Raw genomic sequence first — 25,507 nt, 5'->3', positions numbered from 1 at the left:
TGCTTTCTTTAGCTAGATCTGCAGAAGTAGGATTTCTTCCAACCTCTGGACAGGTGCCTAAATAATAGAAGAGTGCTCATTTTAGCCTTTCAGTTTGTATCAAGGCTGAGTGAGCCCTGTCTGGGGAATGATCCCGCTATCACTGCAGAGCATTAAAGTGATATGTCCTCATCTGAAACTCCACTAAAAACAATGAGGCAAACTGCAAGCACAGGCAGCTCATTAGCCTCAGAACTGATTCACCAAGGAAATAATTTGATGTTAAATTAATGACAGAAAAGCTGTTGTCCTGACTGGAGGAGGAGGTGGGGGGCTAGAGGAAGCAGGGGGTACATAGACTCAGAAAAAAACACTGGAAAATGCAACCAATTTATTTTCCACACTAAAGTGCATAATGTGATGCCCCAGTATTGGACCAATTAGCTTAAAACATTTAGTGCTGAAACACTGCATACTCTGAGTAAGAAAGACAACTGATGGAACCTACAACTTTCTAATGGGAAACACATGATATTGCTCTCAACTAATATGAAATATGTCATGGTCTGGAATTTTGGGGTTCGCTCTTATTTATCTTTTTTTGTTTGGTTGGTTGGTTGGTTGGTTTTATCTAATAAGTTTAAATTCTGGTGACTAGGCAGAAGAAGCTGAACAAAGGTCTACTAAAAGCAGCAGTTGCAAATTACGAAGGAAAACTACACTGCTGAAAGAAAGGTGGTAAGTATTGTAAGGATTATGCTTTCAGATTTCAACACACTAATGCAGAGCAACAAAAGATCAGCAGAGGGTCAAAGGTTAAGTATAGCATGAACTTTCTCAGTGGCTGTGTACCTTAAGATGAAAAGATAGCCCTGTTTATGACATCTGCAGACTACAATGCTTACCATTTTATACTATCCTCCTACATTCTCTGCAGACAAAGAGCTGTGCTTGGCTTCTTGGGAAAAATCTACTGGTTTTTATTCCATTCTATTACACTCCTAAACCCTGTCAACAATAAACGATATATGGGTAGGCAGAGTCAGAGATGGGCAGCTAGTAAACTCCATAATCATACCAGAAAAGATATCAGAACTTCAGTCTTTCAGTTCATTCACTATTCAGGAATCCACATCTCATGGAGGTGAAGTTAATTCCCAGGACCAGGGGCTGCTCCATCTTTAGGCAGACAGCATGGTGGGGCATTTTGTCCAGCATTTCCAAATATAGAAAGCAGTCTTTCGTAACCAGCCACAGGATTTACAATGTAGAATATGTTAGATTTTTTTTTTGTAAGATTATGCTACGATAACAGCAAACAAAAGAGATTAATCAAAACAAGCAAATTAGTATTACCCATCTTAGATGTTCTTTAATACAAAGCCAATAGTTCTTGCCCTTTATGCAGGTGCTCCTACGGTAACTAATGTACAGTAGCCATCAACAAATTATGACTTGTGACACTTTTGCTGCTGCAATATTAAGCCCAAAGTCCTATGGAGAAAATATATGGTTTTTATTACCAAATTGTTCTTGTTTACAATTCTAATATCCTCTTCATTATCTACTTTTCCAGACATTTTAGGCAGTTCTGAAGACCTGGGGCAGCACTAGTCCTGTCATAAAGAGAAATTAATGTTGTTAAAGATGGCCCAGCTGCCCTCTGGGACAGCTGAAGATGTGAAAATATAAGGTTCTGTTTTAAAGATGAAAATGATTAAAGGCACAGGCACCTTGCTCTTAGTGCAGCCACTAAAACTTTTAATAAAATACTTCAGCAGGAAAAAAAAAAGCCGCTTTACTTCTTCCACTATAAGTCTTGAGAAAAAAAAATGAGAGAGAGGGGAAGGAAGAGGGGGGAGAGAGAGAGAGAGAGACAGAGAACTTTGTTCTATAAGAAGAGGCTTGCTTTAAGGACTAATAAGCGTAAAAAGGACCTCATCATTATAAAGAACCTATTCGTCTCAGCAACGCTCACTTAATAAAGACTGGATGATAGAAAAACCAGTAGAGCTGTCTCCAAATAGCCAGTAAGCTAATTAGGTGCATTGTTACAGGTAGCCCTTACAAAAACTGACAGGCTTAAGCCAGCATGCCGCAAATACTTAATAACATTGTAGCAGATGTACAGCGGTTATTGTATCCTCTTCAAGGCAGTTGCTGCTGCCACAGTTTTATGAGCTTACGCACCTCAAGCCCTCAAAGAAGCTCAAAATGTGTTTCAGGGGGAAAAACGAAAAGGGAAAGAAAAAAAAGGGAGGGGAAAGGAATACATACCTACTGAAGATATTATATGAGCTTTTAGGGGTCCCAGACCAAAGAGACCTTTCAGAAGGAATAGTTCAGCTGCCTGGAAGAAAATGGCAGGAAACACAAAAGACAAGAGCATAACCTTTGTCCTTAGCAAGGTTGGAAGAATATCTGTCAGAACTTCACCTTCATAATCTTGCCCACCTCAGTCATTTTTTACTGGTTAAATGAAGGTTACAGGATTTACTCTGAAGCCAAAACGTCCCTTTCTCCTTAAAAATATTGTTGAACTTAAAAGGCAAGTTTACATCCTCATTTCCCAAAGAGTCATATTCATTGCTCTCTTTTCTGTTTGGTTTTGTTTGTTTTCTCTACTTCAAGAAGAGGTCAGATGTTATGATTGTGTCCCTCATATGCTTCTGATTTTCTAGCGATAACATCCTGTAATTGATGATATACAGAAGATGTTTGATGACTTCTAGGCCCCTTAATGACAGTAGTAGTGCTGCAAAGAAAACTGCTGCTGGTTTTGACACTCTGGGAAGTCTTAATTCCCATCATTGGAGCTAGGATCATGGTACTAACTTGCTTTGGGTAAAAGCTCATGGCAACAAGAGGTCCAGAAGCAAACAAAACCTTACTTTCAAGGATCAGTGGCATTTCAGAAAGCAGTGAAAACCACTGAAAACCACAAGGAACCAGAGGCCTCAGTATTAGAGAAGCAGAACTACGCAAATATTCCTCCACTCTCACTGCATTCATATGGAACAAGTAATGGAAAAAAATCTCTGCCAGGATACCTTCTTTCTGATCAGCAAAGCTAACTTTATCATGACACCAAATGTAAATTAATATCTGCTAGCATGTATGTGAAAAAGGTATTTTTTAATACACTGTGTTATGAGCAGATGCTTTAAAATCCTTCCCATCCCCTGGGGTGAATACACTGAATAACACTGTATTTCTTCAAGAGAAATATAGTGCTATATTCAAGACTGGAGAAAAATACTCTGAGCTTTGTAAATCCATGGACAGTTAGAGAATTAGCTTTCCATTAGGAAAAATATCGGTGTCAAAATGTAGTCTACAGGTTCTAGAGCTCCAAACAAGAGTTATTACTTCTGGAGAAGTAAAATGCTGCACCAAAATAATTAAAACATATTCTTGCTCTGATATAGATTATGAAAGTGTTAAGACATAGTAAACAGGATTAATTTGTAATTTTCAATGCTCTTTCAGGGGTGATTATATAGTCTAATGATCTCAAGTAAAACAGCATCTCTATTAGGAGCAGCCCATGCTATATTACACATACATTTGCTCACACATAAGCTATAATTAAAAAGGAAAATTCAAAACTGATAAGTCAGAAGATGCCAGAGTTCAGGTTCCTGGTACAACCTTAATTCATTTATTGAAGTATATATATGGCAACGGAGGTTTTAATTAAATGATCAAATTATTCACCTTTGTAGGAAGTCTGTCTCATTTACTCTGTTGCATCATGTTTATTTTTAGCAAAACGACACGTTTGAAACTCTTCTGTAAAGCCAGGTATATTAATTTCCTTGTGTAATTTCTGAGGGCACACAATCTCAAAATATCTGAAACACTGGTTTCTTTCCATGTAAACCATTTATGTGAAGAAATTTCACTATTCCCTTTTATGGATTAAGAGTTAAGGATGGAAGAAATAACATCAGAAATGTCTACCAATTTTGAGTTCCCAGATGAAGAAAACCAGACACTTAAGTTTTGAAAGAATTTGGAGGATTTTATATAACTTAATTTTTCCATAGCTCCTTCAATTTTAACTTTAAATACCCAGCACATGTGCAAATCAGTAGCTTAAGAATATGCATATAAGACATATAAAGGACATGAAATATTGTTAGTAGTGTAGCTTAGGCAGCTTCCCTAGCAACAAATAAGAATGCTGCAGCAGAAACAGATACAAGGCCCAGTTTCCCATGTCAGCACTCAAGTGTTTAAGATACAAGGCTCTCCCTTGTCTTCATCCAATCCCTTGCTTCATCCGCTTCATGATCCCCAGTATGCCCAGTACATGAATTTTCTACACAAATTTGATTGCTCACAAAAGTATCTTACATCCTGTATACTAAAAGTCTGTTGAAAAAATAAAAATGTGGAACACATAATTAAAGTCTGAATCATTGATATACACACAAAATAAATCAGCAGTACTTTTAACAGTCTTTTATGTTATCTAAGTATTTAAAAAATAACCCAATCAAGCCCAAACAACAAGAAGTTGTAAACAAAGAAGCATTAACATATTGGTCCTGATGAATGGAAGAATGTTCTCTCATGTAATCATCACTGAGGTGATTGTCTCTGTCTGTATACATTATTGTGTTTAAGGATGCTGATTTTGTCAGTTCAGAAATCACATCAGCTATTTACCTTCATCTGTTAACAGTAAAGAGATAAGGAGAGGTGCTCCTGAAATGGAGACAATGGAGATGCCAATCTGAGATAGTAAGTCCTCTTTCAAAGACAAACAGTCACAGATGAATCTTACTGGGGCTGTAGCTTTTTTCCATAAGCACTAATTTTTTATTATTTTTCTCAATAAGATTGTTAAGATTTTGAAAAGGTTATAAGAAATTGGGAGCAATCCTAGTGGAAAGCACCTTAATAGTTAGCAAAACTAACAGCTAGCCTTACCTTATAGAATTATCCCAATCAACACGAATCTTTGCTTAACTGCTACAATAATGGTAGACGTGAGAATCTGCTGACACTTGATATTGAAAGGTGCAGAAAGGAGTACTGTGGCCTTATCTGTGGGAAGAAACATAATCAAAGACAACAACTAGCATCAAAAGAAAGACAGAGCAATATGTCTTCTAATGATATTTCAGAAATTTTCACAAACACGGAACAGCATTTATTAAAATTGTAATTTCCCCCATGATAATGCCACATGTGCTACTAACCTGTAACACTTAGTCAGACTAAGTAACAATGTCATGATTTGATCTTTCTTGTCTCCACATACTGTGACAAGTGACAAGATGGGGGCTTAATGCAATTGGCAGACATCAGGTAAGATCACAAAAATTAATAAAACTTTAGTCACGTGGCCTGTGTCTATGACTGTTTGTCCCAGTCAGAGTCCCAAAGTGGGAGCTGCAGGAAAAGAGCTGCCTCAGCCACAGCCACAGGTCTAGTGGCAGCTCTTTGGAGAACTCTACATGCAGGAATACCTTTCCTTCCCTTCTCCCTCTGAACCTCAGAAAGTCTTCTAGTCAGCATCAACAGCAATAGGACCATGATTCCTATTTCTTTTTAGTCATCTTCTACACAGAGGATGTAATTATTGAGTCTTCCCTGGGCTTTGCAGGTTGCAAGAAGTACAGGCTTTAGGAGCTCAGGCCCCAGTTCACAGCTAGTAGAATTTACCAGAGATCTGTGAATTTATGTATAAAAGTTACTGTTAAACTCAAAACAACAACCATTGAAAACCCAAACAAATAAACAACAACCAAACAAAAAAAAAAAAAAAAAACAACACAAAAATAGAACAAACCCATGAAAAAACAAAATGCGAGGGAGAGCTGGGGGGCTTGGGGGGGAGGGGCAGGTGGGGCGTGGTGGGGGTGGGGGTTGTGGTGAAACAAAAAACAAGAAAAAACCCACAAAACCAAACCAAACAGAAAACAGAAGAAAAACTTGGCATCTTTTTCAGACACCATTAAAACTCACATTTCTTAGATACTTATGTAAGAGAGTAGCATGAAAGACAGGATATATACTTATTGCAAGCCATTAAAAACATATTGACCCATTAAACTAAAGTGATTAAAGAATAAGAATTTTCTAAATGCCCTTTTCATTTTCTTTAAAATATAAATGGGTAAATATGTTTCAGAATGAAGGTGACCTTCATGTCTTCTCAATATGGAAATGTTGTAAAACATAGTGGCTATATCTGTTTATTAATTTTTTATAGATAGCATTTTGAACTTTAAAGGAAAATAAAGCCAAAAAAACCTCAAAAAAGAGAAGAGGATGTGAGAAGAAAAAAACCCATAAACCTCATTGGTGTAAAAGAGCAGCAATGCCAGATGTAGTGTCTCAGAAATCAGACAAATAAAAAAAGGAATCAATTAAATAAATATAATCCACAAAGCTTCACAATCAGTATAAACATCAAGCAAGAAACATCTCTTGTCAGTCCATGAAAGGAGAACCTTGTGACCTCCACAACCACATGCTGAGATTTCTAGTTCTCTTGTATTTCTTATAGAAATAGAACACTAAGATATAACAGTGTGAACCTACTAGCCACTAATAAAGTTCTTCAGGATGCTATGAAGCAGAAAACCACTGAAGCCATTTCAAAACATAATTTATAATGATGAAAGGTGTGCAGACTTTCCAGCACTTTTTCATATTTAAATAATATATTTTAATAGTTCTTAAATGAAGATTATACACAGAAGATCTATTGGTAGTTGTGCCAGTAGGAGGAGTAAACTGCAGTCCCATATCAGCCATTTGTGAAAACACATATTTCTGATTTTTTGTGCAAGTTCAATAATGTATAGGAGTAATATGGCCAGGTTAAATTAATATTACATGCTTCTACAACTACTTCTTCTGGAGCATGGTCTACAGGTTGCCATTATGTAAACATATTTTGAGGATATTTTCTTGTGTGCTTTTGGTTTTGTTGGGATTCTTTTTAAAACAAAGCCAGGTTTCCATATGAGAAATGTATGGGGGTTTGATATATAGATATGTGTCAGCTTCATGAAACTGCCAATGTCTTTTGTAAACTGAATAAAATTGTTTTGCTTTTGTGCCCTTTCCAGTGCCTTTCCACAAACAAGAAATCTGAAATTCTCTTCATTGTGAATAGTGCATAGTGTTCTGCTTTTCCAGAGATTACAGCAGCATTTTGACAAACCTCCTTATCTATCAATTGTGAAAACACAGTCTGCTCTGCTTGAATGTAGTAGAAGGCAATTTTAATTTCTGGTCGCAACTTCAGTTGAAGAAATTTTTCCAATCTGATAGGCAGGTAGAAGAAGACATGAGGATGAAAAAAAGACAAGGAAGGAATTCACCCCAAAACTTCTAGCCAGCATAGTATTCATCATCTCATATACCAGTGTGTCTGAGTATGCTTATTCTCAACTCTCACTGTGCAAGGGGAAAAGGCTAATCTTCAGTTTGTTCCTTTCCACTCCGTCATGCAATATTGGCCTGTGGGGTCATGAGTCCTGAACTATACAAGAAGAGAAGAATGCCTCATTTTTCACTTTCATTCTTGTATGATAATCCAGCTCCAAATTAATAAGACAGAAATGAAAAAAACCTGTTCTCTTCCTGACATCTGAGTTTTGTGGAGGGTTTTTTTGTTAGTATATTTTTGATTTGGTGGAGTTTGGTTTTCTGTTGTTGTTTTGGAGTTTGTGGGGTTTTTGTTTGTTTGTTTGTGGGATTTTTTTGTATCTTTGGGGCAGGAGTTTTTTTGTTTTGGTTGGTTGGTTGGTTGGTTTTGGTGTTTTTGTTTGTTTGGTTGGTTGGTTGGTTGGTTTTTAAATGGCCTTCTGTGAGAATTGTAGCACAGATCAAGTCTAGTCTATTAATTGCATCATCAGGTTCTTTCATCACACAGAGATTCATTTTTTGTGTTGTTGATGTTCTCCAAGATTGAACAAGTTTCTAATCGATTACTTATAGAATGAAGAAATATCTAAACAGGAAGAGTGATGACAGAATTTCTGCACTTCAATGTTATTTTTCAATCTTCTTGGTCTGCTTGTTGGTCTGTCTTTTTTCTTTTTTTTTTTTTTAATTTTAAACCATGTTTTTGTACACAAATTTGCTACCAACTTAGCTATTCCATTCCCCTTCTATTGCTCCCAGTCAGACTTCTTGCATCTGGACTCTGCATCCCAGGTGTATTAGATCATACTGAAAGCCTTCCTTCTGTTCTTTGTTCTAATATGAGCTCTTTACCTGTAAAAGGTACTGCCTAACAGTAGCACTTTGGAGCAAAAGGTCAAAGATCTTCCCAAATTAACAATGGCCACTGCTAGTCTAGATACTCTTTGTTATTTGGATTTACCTGAAGTTTGAGGTTTGCTTGGTGTTTTAGGAATTGTACTCAAAGGATTATTTGAAATGGTTTGTATCATTCAATCTCTTGTTAAAAGACAAAAATCTGAAGGTAAGCCTGCTCTGCAGCTTTCTAACTTGTCTGACTTTAATTGTAAAGACAAACCCTTTGCAGAGGGGCATTCAAACATTGAAAGTTTGGTTCCATTGTATCTGAGGACTTAGGTCTTATTCAAGATGAGAAGGGAAAGGAGGATTAAAAGCTTAGAGCAAAGATAAAAATAAGTTTGAAACAAGCTTACTGGAAGAAAGAGAAACAAGCTTGTTGTGACCTTGCCACAGGGAAGAGAACAGGTTTACCAGGGATTTCCTAGAAGGCTAAGACAAAGGCCATCTTGAAATTGTGAACTATTTGCTGCTTTAACCTGCCCCAGTTTTAAATGAGTCGACTGTGGTTAAAGCATTTAGGAAGGGTGAAGTTTGATCTCCTCTTAAAAGTGCTGTCAGTTCTTCTTTTGTAAAAACAAAAATCTGTAGGTAGATTGATTTAATGTAGTTCTGTCTTTGCAAAAGAAGACGGTTAACCTTGCAGCAACCACAGCTGCATAGATTTGTGACATATATTAAAACAGAAAATGCAACAGTATCTCACTTTTCTGCAATAGCGGAATTCCATGAGAAAGGGAGGAGGTACAGTGCTAAACAACAACAAAATCCTCTTGTTTAATCTATGCTACTGGCTGACTTTCCTGTTAGCTTGGATTAATCAGCTACAGTTGTTGCATAGAAGCCAAAGAGGAGAAAAATCTCCAGCTAGACTTTCCTCTGTATTTCTGATAACCATAGAATAGAAGTCTGCCTTGCCAGCAAGAGAAACATATAAAGTTCAGTTTCTTTCCACAGTGAGATAAGAGGATCTTAACCAGTGACTGTGAGCACTCAGTTTCCTATTTCACGCTTAGTGCATAAAACTTTGGTTAACTCTCTTCGTATGTCATGGACTCTTTAACATGAAAGCTGCTACTACTCCTGACTCTGGAAATCTAATTCTATTTGGATATTTCTTTTTATAGAAGAGTAAAATATTTTTGCAGTAAGGTGGAACACCTTTTTTTTCTTTCTTTTTGTACGCTAATATCTGCAGATGGACTCATTATACCTGCAGATTCTAGCCCTCTTATCTCTCAGCTTTTCTTGCCATCCAGAGCAAGGAAGAAGGACTTCTGACAAAACCAAATAAACAAACAAACAAACAAATTAAAAAAAAAAACAAAAACAAAAAACCACAAACAAACAAAAAAAACCCCAAAAACAAAACACCCAAACAAAAATCCCAAGCAAAACAACAGTCTGTGGCTGAGAACTTAGTACTGGTTCCATGTGTAATTTGGCATTGGACGGCTCCCCTATCCTTCCAGGTTCTCCATGATTCTGGTACCAATGACTTTCTATGCTTATGGTATAGAATTTAATTTCATTTTCCTTGAAGGTGATATCTCTTGGTGCCAGGCCATATCCCCAGAATGACAACAACTTGTTTTTTCTTTCCTTGGGCAAGATTGAATAGGGGCATATATTTGAATACAGGTGGCATAAGGAAAAACAGTAACTGATTTTGAAAATGCTAATGGAACAAATAACTAGCCATTATATTGACAAGAGTCAAGGCTTCTCTTCCACATATTGGTCTGGTCAAATGAAATTCTAGTCCAAATAAATCAGAGACAAAACTGTTTTCTCAGACTTCTGCAGTCTGGCCTTTGCTTAAAGCTGTCACAAGACACAAATAATTGTTCCAGCCAGAATATTTGTACCTTTTCTTATATTACTGCTTTAGAGGTATTACCTTCTTCTCCTCATCTCATTCTCTTCATTGTGCTTTCTTCAGTATCAGATCAATGACTATAATCATATTGCAAACACCTGATCCTAAAGGAAAAGGAGAAAGAGACTATCAAAGCCAATCTACCTAAAGACACTTCATCCATTTCTACCTATAACTATTGTACCCTTATAGCCATATAATCTCAATAGCTATACATCAGCTGTGAATACGAAATAGGTAGATACAAATGAACTGTATTTTGCATGGCTAAGCCACCTGGGTCCTCTGGTCAAGGTTGAACTGGGCTCAATGGTTACACTGTCTCTTGTAATAAATTAGTAGTGCTTTTGTGCTGTGCCTCTAGCTGTAATAAGGATACATGCATTATGGGTGTCACCCTGTCTCTGAGGACAATTTTGATATAGCTTAGACAATAGCCTAGCTAAATAAACAATGAACCAATCATGACATAGAAAACAGTGTAAGCTCCAGGGTACAGAGCTTTGCAAGGGAAAAGAATGAAGCAAGCAAAAGATTAAAAAGATTAGCAAGCAACAATAAGAGAGACACTTATAACACCCTAGATAACTTAGGACAGTCATTTGATCACTGTTTAGGATCTCATTCAGCAAAGCATATAAAGATAAACATAACATTAAGTGCTTGCTTAACCTTTATTTACCAGGTTTGAGTAACAGAAATGTACTCAAATTTAAAGTAACTTTTAATTGTTTGATGAATCAAAGCCTGGAACTTCAAAATATATGCCTGATAAACAGAGTGATGTTAGCATACTAAAGTAGCACTGTTATCACCATTGCCAATACTCTGTTAAAGCTGTGGTGGACAGTGAGATAAGAGGAAATCTAGAATGGATGGAAATTAAAGTTCTTGATCAGACTATTCAGATCTGTCTAAACTTTGATTCTAACAGTGACGATGAAACCTATTGAGATGACTCCCGTCTTTCACTTCCCTGTGATTTCAACCTTGTCTCTCATTTAGTCCTAGGACTGCAGTGTGGCCTTCAATTTCTGGCCTGTCTGTTTCCAGACGGTGCTGGATGCAAAGTAGTTTTGCCTACCTAGAGGTCCTTTAATGGTCCTTTTCAACACAAACTATTCTATGATCTTCTACTGGTGGGCTAATGAAAAATAAGTCCCAGTAAAAAGTTATAGAATCATAGAATGATTTGGATTGAATGGGACCCAGATTACTGCCTTTCCCTCTCACAAAATGTCTCCTTCTCTGACCAAATGCAAGGAATTTAATGGGCTGGGAGAGGAGAACTTGATAAGTCTGGATGACTGTACAAAGTTTTGTAGCTCACTTTACTAAGTTGCCTCATCAGCTTAGTCTTTTGTTCATTTAGGTTTTCTTTGTACCTCTGAGCAGTGTATGATACCCAATCTTATCTGCAGCCTGTCACTGAAACCAGCATTGATTAAAGAATTATGAATTTTGTTACAAAATGTTCATTTCATTATGAAATTAATTTCTTATGAAACATATTCCTTAGAACATTCACCAAAATGTTTTGCAAATCTAAAGTAATAAAGCTTTACAAATACTTGTAAAGAGTGGTATTATTTTTATACATTGAAAAATTAAACTAAACCATAGAAGATTTAGGTTAAGGAGCTGAGCGTCCATAAATTTTGGGTTCCAGAACGAGGTACTCAGATCTCAGTTTCACAGGACATTTACTATTTTCTATCACTTTACATACTTTCATGCCATCTTACAGCGTTGCAATCAGACACAATTATATTTGAGACAAAATGCTTCTAAAATTGTGAAAGCATCAAGTAGATTACAAGGAAAATGAAGAGCATATTCAGCAGTCATTTGTAAAAAGCTGAAATTACTTCTCTAGCCCCATATGGGCATTCTAGTGGGAAGCAATTTTCCAATGGGACATCTAAGTACCTTACCAATAAAACAGTCTCTTCCTTTCTTGAAACCCTAGCTTCTTCAGCAAGTTCATTTTCTTGTCTCACCTCTACTTGAAAAGAAACAGTTTTTGAGTTGAATTCGTGGTATTTACTAAGAATCGAGCATGTTCCTGGGATGCTGGGGTGGGCAGAACAGACAGCTGGAAATAGCTAAATTTAGGGTCTAACACTGTGCGTGTTCTGGTAGAGCTTGTATTTGTGCTTGTGGAAGGGTGGAAGGGTGAGTGTAGTGGCAAGGGGCAAAACCCAGTGCCTGGTGGTCACATTCAGCTCTTCTAAGGTTAGGCAGGACACTGGCAAGGCCCTGCTGGGTCTGTGGCTTCTTTCCTGATCCAAGGGCTTGCTGCCTGTGCACAGGTCAGCTCCATGCCTTGGTCAAAGCGGGGAGGAAGAAGTGCTGTGAGGGGCCTTATCAAGGTCTCCCCACTCTGCTTGGAGCCCTCATCCCGGGTCCTTGCCTGAGCTGCACCACAGCCATGTACCTCCTGATCCCAAGTGACTGTGATCCCTGTGCTGAAGCTGACCTCTTATCCAATCACCAGCCCTTCCCTCCTCTCTCAGTTGGGGAGGTGGCATGGCACTGACCTGCCAGCCTGGCTGTCACCCATGGCACTCATCTTGGCTCCCCTCAGGGACCAGCCCTCTCCGCACCAGTAGGCATGACTGACACAGGTCTCACACTTTTTGCTCCCAGTGAAAAGGAAACCAAATGAAATGTGTGAGCCAAACAGGAGCCACATTTCACTCCAAAGAGATCCCACAGACAGGCAACTGAAAGACCAGATATCCAAGGGACATGCCACGGCATCAGCAAATTTGTCCATTTTGCCCAGAATGACCATATTTGGTGTACAATCAGTACTTTTTCCTGATTTTCCATTTCTATATTCACCAGTAGTCAGAGGACATCTTGTTCCAAGGAAAATTCTTGGTGTGCAAAATGGCAGATTTTTTTTCTTAACTTCTTTCTTGGAAATGACTGTACCTTTCATATTTGAAATTTTCACAAAACACAAAACCTGAGGCAGCTGTCTAGCATAAGAAACTTCATCCTGAAGAGTTTAAGTCTAACAATATAATAAGCAAGCACTTTATTGCAGAGATTGTTAGTCAGTCTTAAGTATAGGCACCATTTACTGCATAACCTATAATAACAGGCTGATGAAGAAAAAGATTGCACATGTTAAAAGCGTCACCTGTTCCAAGAACTGTGAAGCAGTTTCTTATATATAAATGTAGTCAAAAATGTCTTACAAATGACAGCATCAGAATACAAACTTAAACCTTTTTAAGGAGACTCTTTTTACTGATTTGGAGAGATCTAGGTTATGACATAAATAACCAAATGCCATTATATTAGGGAAACATTATCAATATACCCAGAAATTCACCTAATGTTTGCCTCTTAGAAGTCCTGCCCTACTCCCTGCATAGAAACAGCATGTCTTCATGGATGTTTTAATACATTATGTAGGCATGACACATAAAATACATGCCTGTCCCAGTCAGTAAGGTGCATGAATATATTATTTAAAAGTAGAATATAAGTCTCACATGACTTTCAGATTTTATGTGAAAGGTAAGGAGGCTTTTTTTCCTAGTTCACAGGAAAGAATTAGGATATAAAATTAAAATTAAAGGTGTGAGACATAAGCAATAGCAATTATGCTTATTTCTTTTTATTATACACACATCTATGAACACTACTTACACTTCATGCAAAGAATTTCACTAAGATCATATGTTACAGTCATAAAAAGTTTTGTGGGAACTTCTGAATGTGGAGTTGCAATGCTCTGGCAACATATTTGGATTTTATGGAATTACACCTGTTTTTATCTGGCTCCTAAGCAGCATATGTGAAAAAGAGAATTAGGGACCTGAGGCAGACCAGTGCTGACTTGTAATGAGTAAGTATCCTGTTTTATGTGTCTGATGTCATTGTCAATGTCAAAGGAGGCTCACTACTTCAAATTCATTGTACTGCTTAGTATGAAAAGCTGACATGCAATGGGAAAGTATTTGCATTAATAACTAACAAAGTAAGCTGTGGTCAGCACTTCTACACTTCAAGGCCTAGCCTGTCAGAGGACTGAGGGACAGCTTGCTACCTCTAGGACCAACCAGTTCAGTAGATCCTTCAGTCCAGTCAGAGTCTACATCTAAAAGCAAGGAGAATGGAGTGACCCAAATGTGCTCAATGTTAGCACTGAGCCAGCTGAACAGCTGGTAGAAAGCACCTACATTACAGTCAGACACCTAGAAAAATGAGTCATGCAGTTACATTCTGATAAGAGAGAAGGATGCAGCTTCTCTCTTTTCATATTGGGTGAGAGAGAGAGGACTCAGGCATTGTGTCAGAACTTGACAAACAACTGCTGCAACTTGTGAGTCTTTTTCCTGTTGTGAAGGGTCTACTACAGATCTGTGAGAGGATGGCAACAATGGTGTTGCATGTTGCCACACCAAGGTACCACTATTCTGTGTAGCACAGAATAGTGCTGGGAAACAAATAGATGAAAATCCTGCAAGTGACGAAATTCTATCAAAATAATGATATTTCTAGGATACATAGTCCTGTACTTATTATTGCAGAGTTAGCTTGTTCATCCCTGCATATACTACACGGTAAAACTGAGGAAGTTAGTAACTGAGAGAGAACATGGAGAGGGTGGAATGCAATCCTGGGAAAAGCAACTCTAAAGACACAAGCTGTGTCATGTGTATGCAAATAGCCATCTACCTGCAAGCAGACACAGATGTATCTATTTGTGGGCCTAAGTACTCCTGGCAAGCCTTTTAGCACTGATCAGTGAATATCCTGGTCCTCTGCAGTATGTAGGCAGCAATGACTCATTCATTCCCAGTTCTGAATTGTGAATAAACCCAGCTCTTTAGGGAACAAAAACTTTTGTGAAATTTTATGATGAACTACTCAGGCAGTTTTCTCTGAATAAACCTCTCACCTTTTGGGTTGAAGGTAAAAAAGCATTGCTATTTGCAATCTTCTTAAACACCTCCTCCCTTGGACACTATACACCACTAATGGCAGCACTACCAGGTTGAATGGTGTAAAAATCATAGTTTGAGCCTTCAAATCCTGAAATTATGTATCATTAGATTTCTTTTTAAAGTTTTGAAGTCAAGCTGCTTTGCCTTCCAGGATCTGAGCCATTGGTGCAGCTGAATGAGTAACAGTTTCTGAATATTCTCATAGTATTTTCTGAATAATTTCATAATACATTGTAAAATTGCCAGCTTGTTGATGAATTCATTGTGTTTGAAAGATGAGGAAACTTTGCCAGAGAATCCAAGAGCCATTTTGCTGTATAGTGCTTTGGCTGCTAGAAAATAAAATGAAAGGTGGACTGGAACCCAGATTTGTCCTAGTGGATTAGTGCTTTATTGTCTATCACTTTTATGAAACAACATTTTTTGAAGTCAGATATCATAAATTGTTATTGATTTTCTCAGAGAAAATTTTGTTTGAGACTTTGTCCATGACCTCAGAATGCATTGCAGATGAGAAGAGAAAGCACAGATTTTCCTGGAGTGCAAGCTCAACAGCAGGAAGCAACTATGATGCTACAGTCCTGAAAGCTGTGCTTTTTGGTAGTGTGAATGTTAACTAAGCAAAGACTGTAACATAAAGACGTTTACTAGTCTTAGTAATTATATCAATTATTTAGATGGAATATAAATATAATAATATACTGTCAATAAATATTTTTCACTAACATTGAGGTCTAATTAATTAAATTAAGCTATATTCCCTCAAAAACCCTCTTAAATGTAGATAGAAGGGATTCACACAGAAGTCATTCAGGCTTGGAATACACATTCATGGAACCTTAGTTCTCTGTAGAAAGGGCATTTCTGATGCTAATTTGGCCAAGAAGAGAAATTCATCACTTGTGTTGTGCGGTTCTATCAAATGCAAATTCATAATAGGCTGCAGTTTTCATGAGCGCTGTAGAGTATATGACAAAATCCCTTTTCAGTGACTAAACAGCTCAATAAATAATCCTGCTAAAGGGAAGGAATTTATTGTTTTTAAAGGTGAGGTGCATGAAAGCTTCTATTGTACTCAATTTTCTCCACCTCCTTTTTTCTCAACATAGAGTTAGAGAGTGGAAAAATATAATTAATAGTTTGGGATTTCTGAAGCCCTGTCATAAAAAAAATCTTGCACAAACTGGCTTGTCTCCATCAACAAAAATTAAATTTCAGAGGAACCTAAAGGAAGATTTAAACCTTTCATTATGAGAAACAATAAGCACTATTGAAATGTCTGTCTTGCCACAAATAAATGATCTAATATATCACTTGGTTAGGAATGGATGATTACACTCCTTCAGAACTTGATAAGCTGTTTCCAAATTCAGCTCTTCTAAGAAGGTTACAAGAAATACTTTTATCAAGCAGCTAACAAAAACTGAAAGGAAATACTTTTTAGATAGCACATGCAATTAACCTGGGGAAATCATTTTCAAAGAATGTTATTGAACTCAATTGATTATTGGATCTTTAACAAGGTGAGACTTGAATATGAACAATGAGAATACTCAGCACCTCATTAAACTGAGGAAAAATGTGGTAGGATTGTGTACCCCCCAAGTGTCACTACTGAAGTCAGTAACTAATTGATCATGGTTAAGAAATTTCTTAGGCAGAGTAATTCATAGTCATCCATTGGAGAATTTTGACATCTTTCTGAATGATGCTCTATCTATCAGTCAGAAATACTAAAAAGGACTGAGCCATTTTGTGTACAGAGTAGTACTTGATATACCATCCTCCCAAAATCTCCCTTCTGCAGTCAAGAACCATATAATGAGTGATTAATTGTGCTTGACTTGATGGGTGAGAAAGATGGTCATTTGTGCTCACTTACATGAGTTGAGTGAATATGAGTAAGTTGTTCCAGGAAAAGTTCATTTTGAGTTGAGGTCTACAGCTCTACCAGGGCCCTTCTCCCTCCCAGCAAAAATACCACACCTGCAGCACACCCTGAAGACGTCAAAAGGATGACTTGTCACAACTAAGTTTTGTTTTGTCCTAAATTCTAAGTCCTTTCATATACCCATGGTTACCTCAATCAGAACGCAGCCCTTACCCTTATTTTGCATTCCCAGCTGTAAGGTATTATATGAATTTGGAAGAACTTTTTTAACCCTGGGGAATTTGAATTAGGTCTTCTAGAAATACCCAGTACATGTCTTGTTTTCATCTGGTTTTTTGATGTTAGTAAGTCTAAAAATAATATATAAAAATAATTTATAACTCAAATTTCTATAGAGAAAGAAACATGTAAATCTATGAGCATACAGCTGGGGCATTATTTCCATATGTGACAAGCTTTTATGAAAGAAAAAGCATATTTGGGGCTGATTTATCCTTCTAAAATATAAATGTTGCGATTAGCACTGGAATGTCTTTTTACAGTTTCAAAACAATTAAATATGAGAAAAAAAATATTCACTCATTGCATAATGAATCCATCCAGCAGGGCACAATAGACACAGTTATATTAAAACCTGGATCATTACCCTTCTTTTCCTGCAATTAAGAACTCCACAGGATGTGGATGTTCCATTGATATCAGTCAGTCTAATAACACTTTAATTATTTTTAAAAGTCAGATAAGATGCAGAATCTGAAATAAAAGTAGCTCAATATTGTCATACAGATACATCGGCTTACCTTCTCCCTGCTTGCATATCTTGCATATGCTTTCAGAAAATATGCAAGCAGTACCACACGCTCTAATGCTATCTTAGTGAGAAGTAACCCTATGTCTATCATGTCATTTGTTTCCTTTAACTATTCTTCAGGGATTAGTTTGACTAGCCTATTGCTTCATGTTTGGATAATGTAGCTAATCCTTTCCAGTTTCATTATTCTAATCACTTGCAAGCTGGCTCCCTTTTGCTGTACTATATGGCAGCCAGACAGTGCTTCTGTCCTTTGTAAAGTGGCATGCACTGAAAATTCAGAACACCTTTTTTGTAGCCTCTATTTAAAAGCCAGGTTTGGCAGCTGGTTTAGTGTATGTTTCAAAACTACGTAGACAGAAAGGCCTTTGGGAGGTGATGCTTTGCATCAGGCTGTCTTCTTAGATCAGTGCAGACTTTTTAGATTTTCACTTCCAGTTGCATTCTATCTGTAATTTCTCTGTTTAATTGCTAGCTATAAATGTGCATGCCACTAAAATATCTGAAAACTTTGAAAGGTTTCATTTTAAAGTGTCCCTCTGGTGATATAATATACTTTGTGAGAAAAAGATATGTTGGTATTACATACACTCAGCGCACACCCTCTATGATTTCCATGTAATGTTTGCACAGTTTACTAGCAAAAACATTTGTGCTGTCCTCACAATTTCAAATTCATTGTAACCTATGAAAAAGTCAACGAACATTTTCCTCCTTTTTGTGCATAAACACACAAAAGTCATTATAAATGGCCAGAAAGAACAATTAGATAACAGTAGATAACAGTACAATGAGCATGAAAATACCTTAAAAGGTAAAGCAAGAGCCATAATAGGAAAAAAACCCCTGTTTTATCTTTGTTAAAGGAAGGCAAAAACTTTGAATTGTTAGAGGGGACAGTCACATTTTACTGCCATGACCACTACCAGAAGAATTCACCACAAACAGACAAAACCACTTTCCTTTTCACTATTTTCAACTGACCAAAGCATTTCTCAGCTTCAGATACTGCATGTGTAAAACTGAGGCAATCATTCATACTTACCTGGTTGCTTTCATTGAAGACATGTAACACTCTGTGTTTTTCACAAGCTAAATACCACTCCCTACTCCCATTTTAAGCATGAGAAAACTGAAGACGTGAATTGCCAGCTCTGAAAATTTCTCAATTACCATGACCTAAACTGAACTTCTTATACCATCTTGAATGTATACTTGAAAAGATTTCCTCCCCCTTCCCCCTCCCCCCTCCCCCTCCCCCCCCCTATATTTTGAATATTGTCTACCGAAAGAATGTCAGTCTTTCTCTCCTTTGGGGACAACTCCAAATCATGGTTTTATCCAATGCAAAAAAATGGCGGAATGAATTTAAAGATCAGTTTCATCCACCTCATATTCCTCCTGGTGTTTTTCCAAATGGCTAGATTTCTTCAGAAAACTTCCAGAGTACATTTATTCGGCTTCACCTCCAAATTACCTACTGCATCTGTCCAAATATGCACTTTCCAAATTATCAGCTCCATCAGTCACAGAAACTTTCTGTTCTGTCTTTTGTCAATGGAAAATACTCTCTTAAAAATAAAATTTAAAATACCATAAACAAACTAACAAACAAAACAAACAACTTTGTCTACCACTGAATGTTGCCCAAGAGTTTTTCGGCATTAAGATAGACTTTTGGAGTTGCAGGTGTAATAGGGTATGGGATAATTTCCTTATCTGAACTCTGTAAACCTTTATGCCTTCTGTTTTGTGCAAGGGCAGCCACCTGTGCATTGATTCAATGCAGTAGAATCTGCCTGGTCCCACAAGATCAGTTTATTTCAGATAAAAACTCACTAAGATGTTTTGGAAAAGGCTCACGAAAGCATCTATCAATGACTCTGAATATTGCGTCTCAACTATGAACATGTCATCAAGCATAATAAACAATAAATAATGAGACACCCCCGTGAAATATTGATGTGATTTAAATAATATGCTGCAAGGGCATGACAAAGAAAAGAGAAGGGGTGAAGTGGGCTGTGTATTGGCCCTCATTTCAAATCTTAATACTGATAGCATAAAAATTAGATTGATTATCCCATCTCAGCCTCCATTTATTGCAAGTCAACTACCAGCACATTATATGATGTGACTGTTTTCCAGCATGACCTGTAATGTGGAAAATGTCTAAGTTTCACATAATATACTTATGCATGGACTCATATATATCAACTAAGCATCACAAAAATTAAAACTCCTGCCAGACTATTGACAGAATGATCAGGTTGATGAAAATAGACTTGTTTGAGGCTAGAGTTGAGATAAATTCACAAGTTTGTGGTGAACCCTGTATTTTTCTCAGCTGATTCAAACCACATGGATAGCTTGCTATTTGCTTGATAATTTATTCAGTCAATGTCATGGGGGAAAAAAGGGGTATACAGAAAAGGACAACCTCTTTAAATCTAAATTCCCATAGACACTCTTGCTATTGTCATAAATATACTACAGGTTCAATTTTACTGGGGAAAAACCTTGCTATTGCCTGTGTAACTTGCTAAATCTAAGTCAAGAATGAAAGTCTTTAAGTGACTCAGAAAATACAGCTGTTGATTTTTCAAGCAGTTAATTAAAAACTAGTTAATTGTTTCTAGTGCACTGTCAAGGAGACACATAGAAAAAATTAGGTACAAACTACTTGATAACATCAGGATTTGTTAAACTTTTTTTTCTTCTGAAAAATATGTGGAAAAGTATTCAGTATTTAAGAGTCTGCAAGAGGTTTAGTTATGAGATTTTATAAGAAAGATGCACTTGAAGCTTCTCATAGTTACAATATTTATTCAACAAATTACAGTGCTGTTATTATGCTTTAAATTGATATAAATGAAAACATAATCCTAATGTGTGCATTTATCCCACTGTCTTGTGATTTAAATGGTCCATTGTAAAAGGCTGAGACCTTTTGTAACATTAATTCCACTTATGGTGAAAATGACATGCTTTTAGCCTGATTTGTTTCTGCATATACACAGTCCTTGTATACCTCCTTCAGTTAAAGAAAAATATATATGTATTCTTTTGCCCTGAATTTTCAGAGTTAACCTTACAGAGAGAGTTGGTGTTAACATTTCTTGATGCATTACAGTGTTCACAGGGACAAAAAGCTTTTACAGGGCAGAAAGGTACAATCTTTTTTTGTTCTGATCCATGAGAAAGGAGAAGGGAGGAAAGGAGGAAAGGATGAAGGGATGAAGGAAGGGATGAAGGGATGAAGGGAGGGAAAAAGGGAGGGAGGGAAAAAGGGAGGGAGGGAGGGGAGGAAGGGAGGGAGGGAGGAAGGGAGGGAGGAAGGGAGGGAGGGAGGGAAGGAAGGAAGTGCGGAAGTGCGGAAGTGCGGAAGTGCGGAAGTGCGGAAGGAAGGGAGGGAGGGAGGAAGGGAGGAAGGGAGGAAGGGAGGAAGGGAGGAAGGGAGGAAGGGAGGAAGGGAGGAAGGGAGGAAGGGAGGAAGGGAGGAAGGAAGGAAGGAAGGAAGGAAGGAAGGAAGGAAGGAAGGAAGGAAGGAAGGAAGGAAGGAAGGAAGGAAGGAAGGAAGGAAGGAAGGAAGGAAGGAAGGAAGGAAGGAAGGAAGGAAGGAAGGAAGGAAGGAAGGAAGGAAGGAAGGAAGGAAGGAAGGAAGGAAGGAAGGAAGGAAGGAAGGAAGGAAGGAAGGAAGGAAGGAAGGAAGGAAGGAAGGAAGGAAGGAAGGAAGGAAGGAAGGAAGGAAGGAAGGAAGGAAGGAAGGAAGGAAGGAAGGAAGGAAGGAAGGAAGGAAGGAAGGAAGGAAGGAAGGAAGGAAGGAAGGAAGGAAGGAAGGAAGGAAGGAAGGAAGGAAGGAAGGAAGGAAGGAAGGAAGGAAGGAAGGAACTGAAAGGTGGTATAAAATCAACTGAAGGTGATACAGGCTACAGTTTGAATGGTCTGTGGAAGATTTGGATCTTTAGTGCAGTCTTGAATGTAAGGTTCCTGGACAAGTTCCCCTGACAGAGCTTCTCATTCTTTCCTCGGGTGCTTTCACTGGTCACCAGAGAGGAGAGACCAGTGCCTGCCCATCTGCTTCCTATTGTGAGGAAGTTGTAGACCACAATGAGGTTTCCTCTCAGTCTACCCTTCTATAGGCCAAACAAACCAAGTGACATCATCTGTTCCTCACAGACCTTTCACCATCTTTATTATCCTCCTTTGGACTCTCTTCAATATCTTTCTTATATTGTGGTTTCCAAAATTGCACACAATATTCAAGGTGAGGGCACCCCAGTGCAGAGCAGAGTAGGGCAATCCCCTTCCTTGACCAGCTGGTGATGCTGTGCCTGATGCTCTCCAGGAGATTGTTGGCCCTTCTGGCTGCCAGGGCACTGCTGACTCACATTCAACTCACCATCGACCAGTTTCTGGTCTCAGATGCAGAATACAGCACTTGCTCTTGTTAAAATTCACATGGTTGGTGAACCACAGAAAGATATACTTAGCTTTAATGACATGAATAATCCTACAAAAATCAACTCTTTTCCTCAGCAGTATGATGCAAATAAATGGATACTTATTAAATCCTGTAATCTTCTTTTGCTGTTTTGCCAACATAGGAACTGTGGGTGTTGCTTTCAATGCATTTCTAAAACTTTTTCATTACCCAAAGCAACTCATGGGTTTTTAACAGGAAATCTACTACAACTCTAACTTATAGTGGGGAAAAGAAGTAAGAATTTGTGCTCAAATACACGATCTGATTTTTAGAAAAGTTGTAAGTGTCCAAGAGAATAGTAAATAAGTCAAGTTACCTATTCTCAGCTATACAATATTGAAAATACCACTTGAAAAAAGAAATATCCATAAGAAGATTCAAGAATTTTGGGACTCATTCTGACCAGGGGATTGTAAATATCTCCTGCAGAGGCTACCTTTTCTTGAATTTATGCACAGAATATATCAGCAGTTATTATTTTATATGGATTTTTTGGTGTGTTATCATGCTATAAATAATTAAATAATTACAAGAAAATCCACTGGCTCATCATGGAAACCATTGTAAACAAAAATTTTAAACTGCAGCAACAATTTTGGTTAGTAGATGGACGATAATAGCTAAATTAGAGCATAAGAATATATTTTCTATAAGTGAAGTTAGATAAAATTAATTCTTCTATTTCCATCATTCTCCCACCTTCTGTTCTCCTTCAGTCACAGATTATTTTACATGCAGTTTTCAATTTCTTCTTATAACAATGTTCTCTGTGCATACAGTGTTCTTCTTTGTTATGGTAATTTTATATTATGTCTCAAAAAAGATGTGGACAGTGGATTGGTATAATCTAAAAATTCCAGTCAGGGAACAGAATGAAATCATCTTCATTGTTGCCAACAAAGTCATTGTGTTGCATCACCAATTTTTAATGAGAACAGTAGGGAATATCAGTTAATATTGAACAAATCTCACTCAGAAATTTTTGGCCATCACAAAAGATTTTAACCTCAAAAAATATAATTTAGGAAAAGAGAAGCATGTCATAGTTCTATACATACATGGGCATGAAATAGAAAAGTGTAGCATAAAATAATTAACATAATATGATTTTTCATTCCTATTCCAAACATTTAAGTATGCTTCTAAAAAATGTTATCATGTAACAACTCCACTCTTAATAAGAATTAGCCATCAAGAAACTTTCAATATACATGTTAACTCCTTTCTCCTTAGTAAATAAGAACTGTATATTATTTTTTTTTTTTTTTGGTAACTGGGTAGTTTACACTAGACTGCCTCCTTTAAAATCTCTGGCCAGTATTGAAGATTTTCTATGAAGCATGTAAGTGTTTGCACATTTGTAAAACATATATGGATAGCATTTCAATGAAATCAAAATAACCCCATTATTTCACACGTGCAAAAAATAGTCTGACTGGACTGCCAGTCTGTTTGCTATATTTAACAATTAGTTTAATACACAGGCTCCTTGAGGAAAAAAGACAGAAGGGCTGCCAGTTTTCTGTATGGTTGGTAGATCACTCACAGCCTCAGGCTCATAAGCTGTAGTTTTTTTCTCTGACCCCTTCCTGAAATGCCTGTAACAGTGTTTGAAGTGTGGTTCTAGGGCTGCTATCATCCATCTTGATTTCACGTTTCTCATTAGGCCAAAGGTATTCTAATCAAAATACAGAAAATATGAAAATGCTCCGGTATGACTAGAGTGATAATGATTCTATTAATTGACAGCATGATAACAAAATAAGGAAGGGCGACAGTGAAATACAGATGTGGTTTTGGTATGGATTTACGAAAGACCTCAGAACCAAAGAGTTCCAGCTTAACCACTTGATGAAAATGGCTGCATTTTATGTCATCAGCATCACTGACAATTTTATTCAAATAAGTTAAAGGGAAGACAGTTCTGAAAATTTGACTCTAGATGTGAGAACCACTTTTCAAAGTCTGACTGAGATAATATACATACTAGATTTACAGGGCAGTCATATAATAAATATATAAATAAAACAATCTCAGATTTTTATTTTGGTATTAACAAATGACAACCTAGCAATTTCCAAGAGCATGGTTATTTTGGCCCTGATTCATCAAGGAAGTGAACTTGGACCACACAGTAATCACATAAGTTGAGGCTGACGAGGTGTCTTTGTCACTCATATGTGCACACACCTGACAAGAACTTGTGATGTGTGAACTCATGCAGCTGGTGAATTTATCAATAAAGTAGGAAATATTTCTTCTATCATGTGAGGGAATTAGAAGGTTAAAGGAAGATAATAACACATTAAGGTGAATAAGCCAGAGAAAGAGAAGGACAAGTGAAGACTCGAAGGTAGGTATTATGCATATTGACAATACTTTAAAATACAGATCAAAGAAGAATGTTAAGTGAGAACTGGTTAGGCAAATTGGCAAAACAAAACAAAACAAAACAAACCTACAGTGCTGCCCAAACAAATTTGAATAGTTATACAATTTCCTGGAAAATGTCTTTACATTAAGTATTTTGAAGGTGCTGATTACTGTTTAAACTGAGAATCTTTGCAATAAATTCCAGATTGATTATTGTTAGTGTGAAATTTGCTTTAAAACAGTAATGTCTGTTTTTTAAAATGAAAAAATCTACTTCATATTTATGACTAACATTCTGCCTGATACTATTTCTTGATCAGTGAAGACAATATTCAATACTTAGTATGATTATCATAACAACCCGTCAAAATGAGTAATCAAGAATTTAATGAGAAACATGGAGAGGATTGCTGAGGATCCTCTTAGTCCTAAAGTTTCCTTTTCCATCCTACCTTCTTTCACCCTCTTCCATCCTACCTTCTTTCACCCTCTTCCCTCCCTGTAACCTTCATTCTAACCCTCTGTTTCTCCTTCCCCTTTCCCTCCAGCCTCCTCTTAATTTTCCTTTCATCTGCTCTGTTTCTTCCACCATTCCTATGAGGTCTGCTGAGGTGGTTACTGTTTTGCTTCTACATCTGCTCTGAAAGGAATTTCATTTTAACTTAAATACTGGCCATTGGCCTACAATTCATTTGCCACAAGATTTCTAAGAGCCCAGCAAATTGAAATGCAGCTTTTGATGCACTGAGAAGGTTGTGATTGACTCCTAGTCCTTCAGTCCTAGCCTTAGAATCAAGTGTAGATAAATGCAGTTCAGCTTGTTTTGTTCCTG

This window comes from Pithys albifrons, chromosome 4 (genome assembly GCF_047495875.1).
Source record: "Pithys albifrons albifrons isolate INPA30051 chromosome 4, PitAlb_v1, whole genome shotgun sequence".
Taxonomy (NCBI): Eukaryota; Metazoa; Chordata; class Aves; order Passeriformes; family Thamnophilidae; genus Pithys; species Pithys albifrons.
This window is presented reverse-complemented; position numbering follows the sequence as displayed.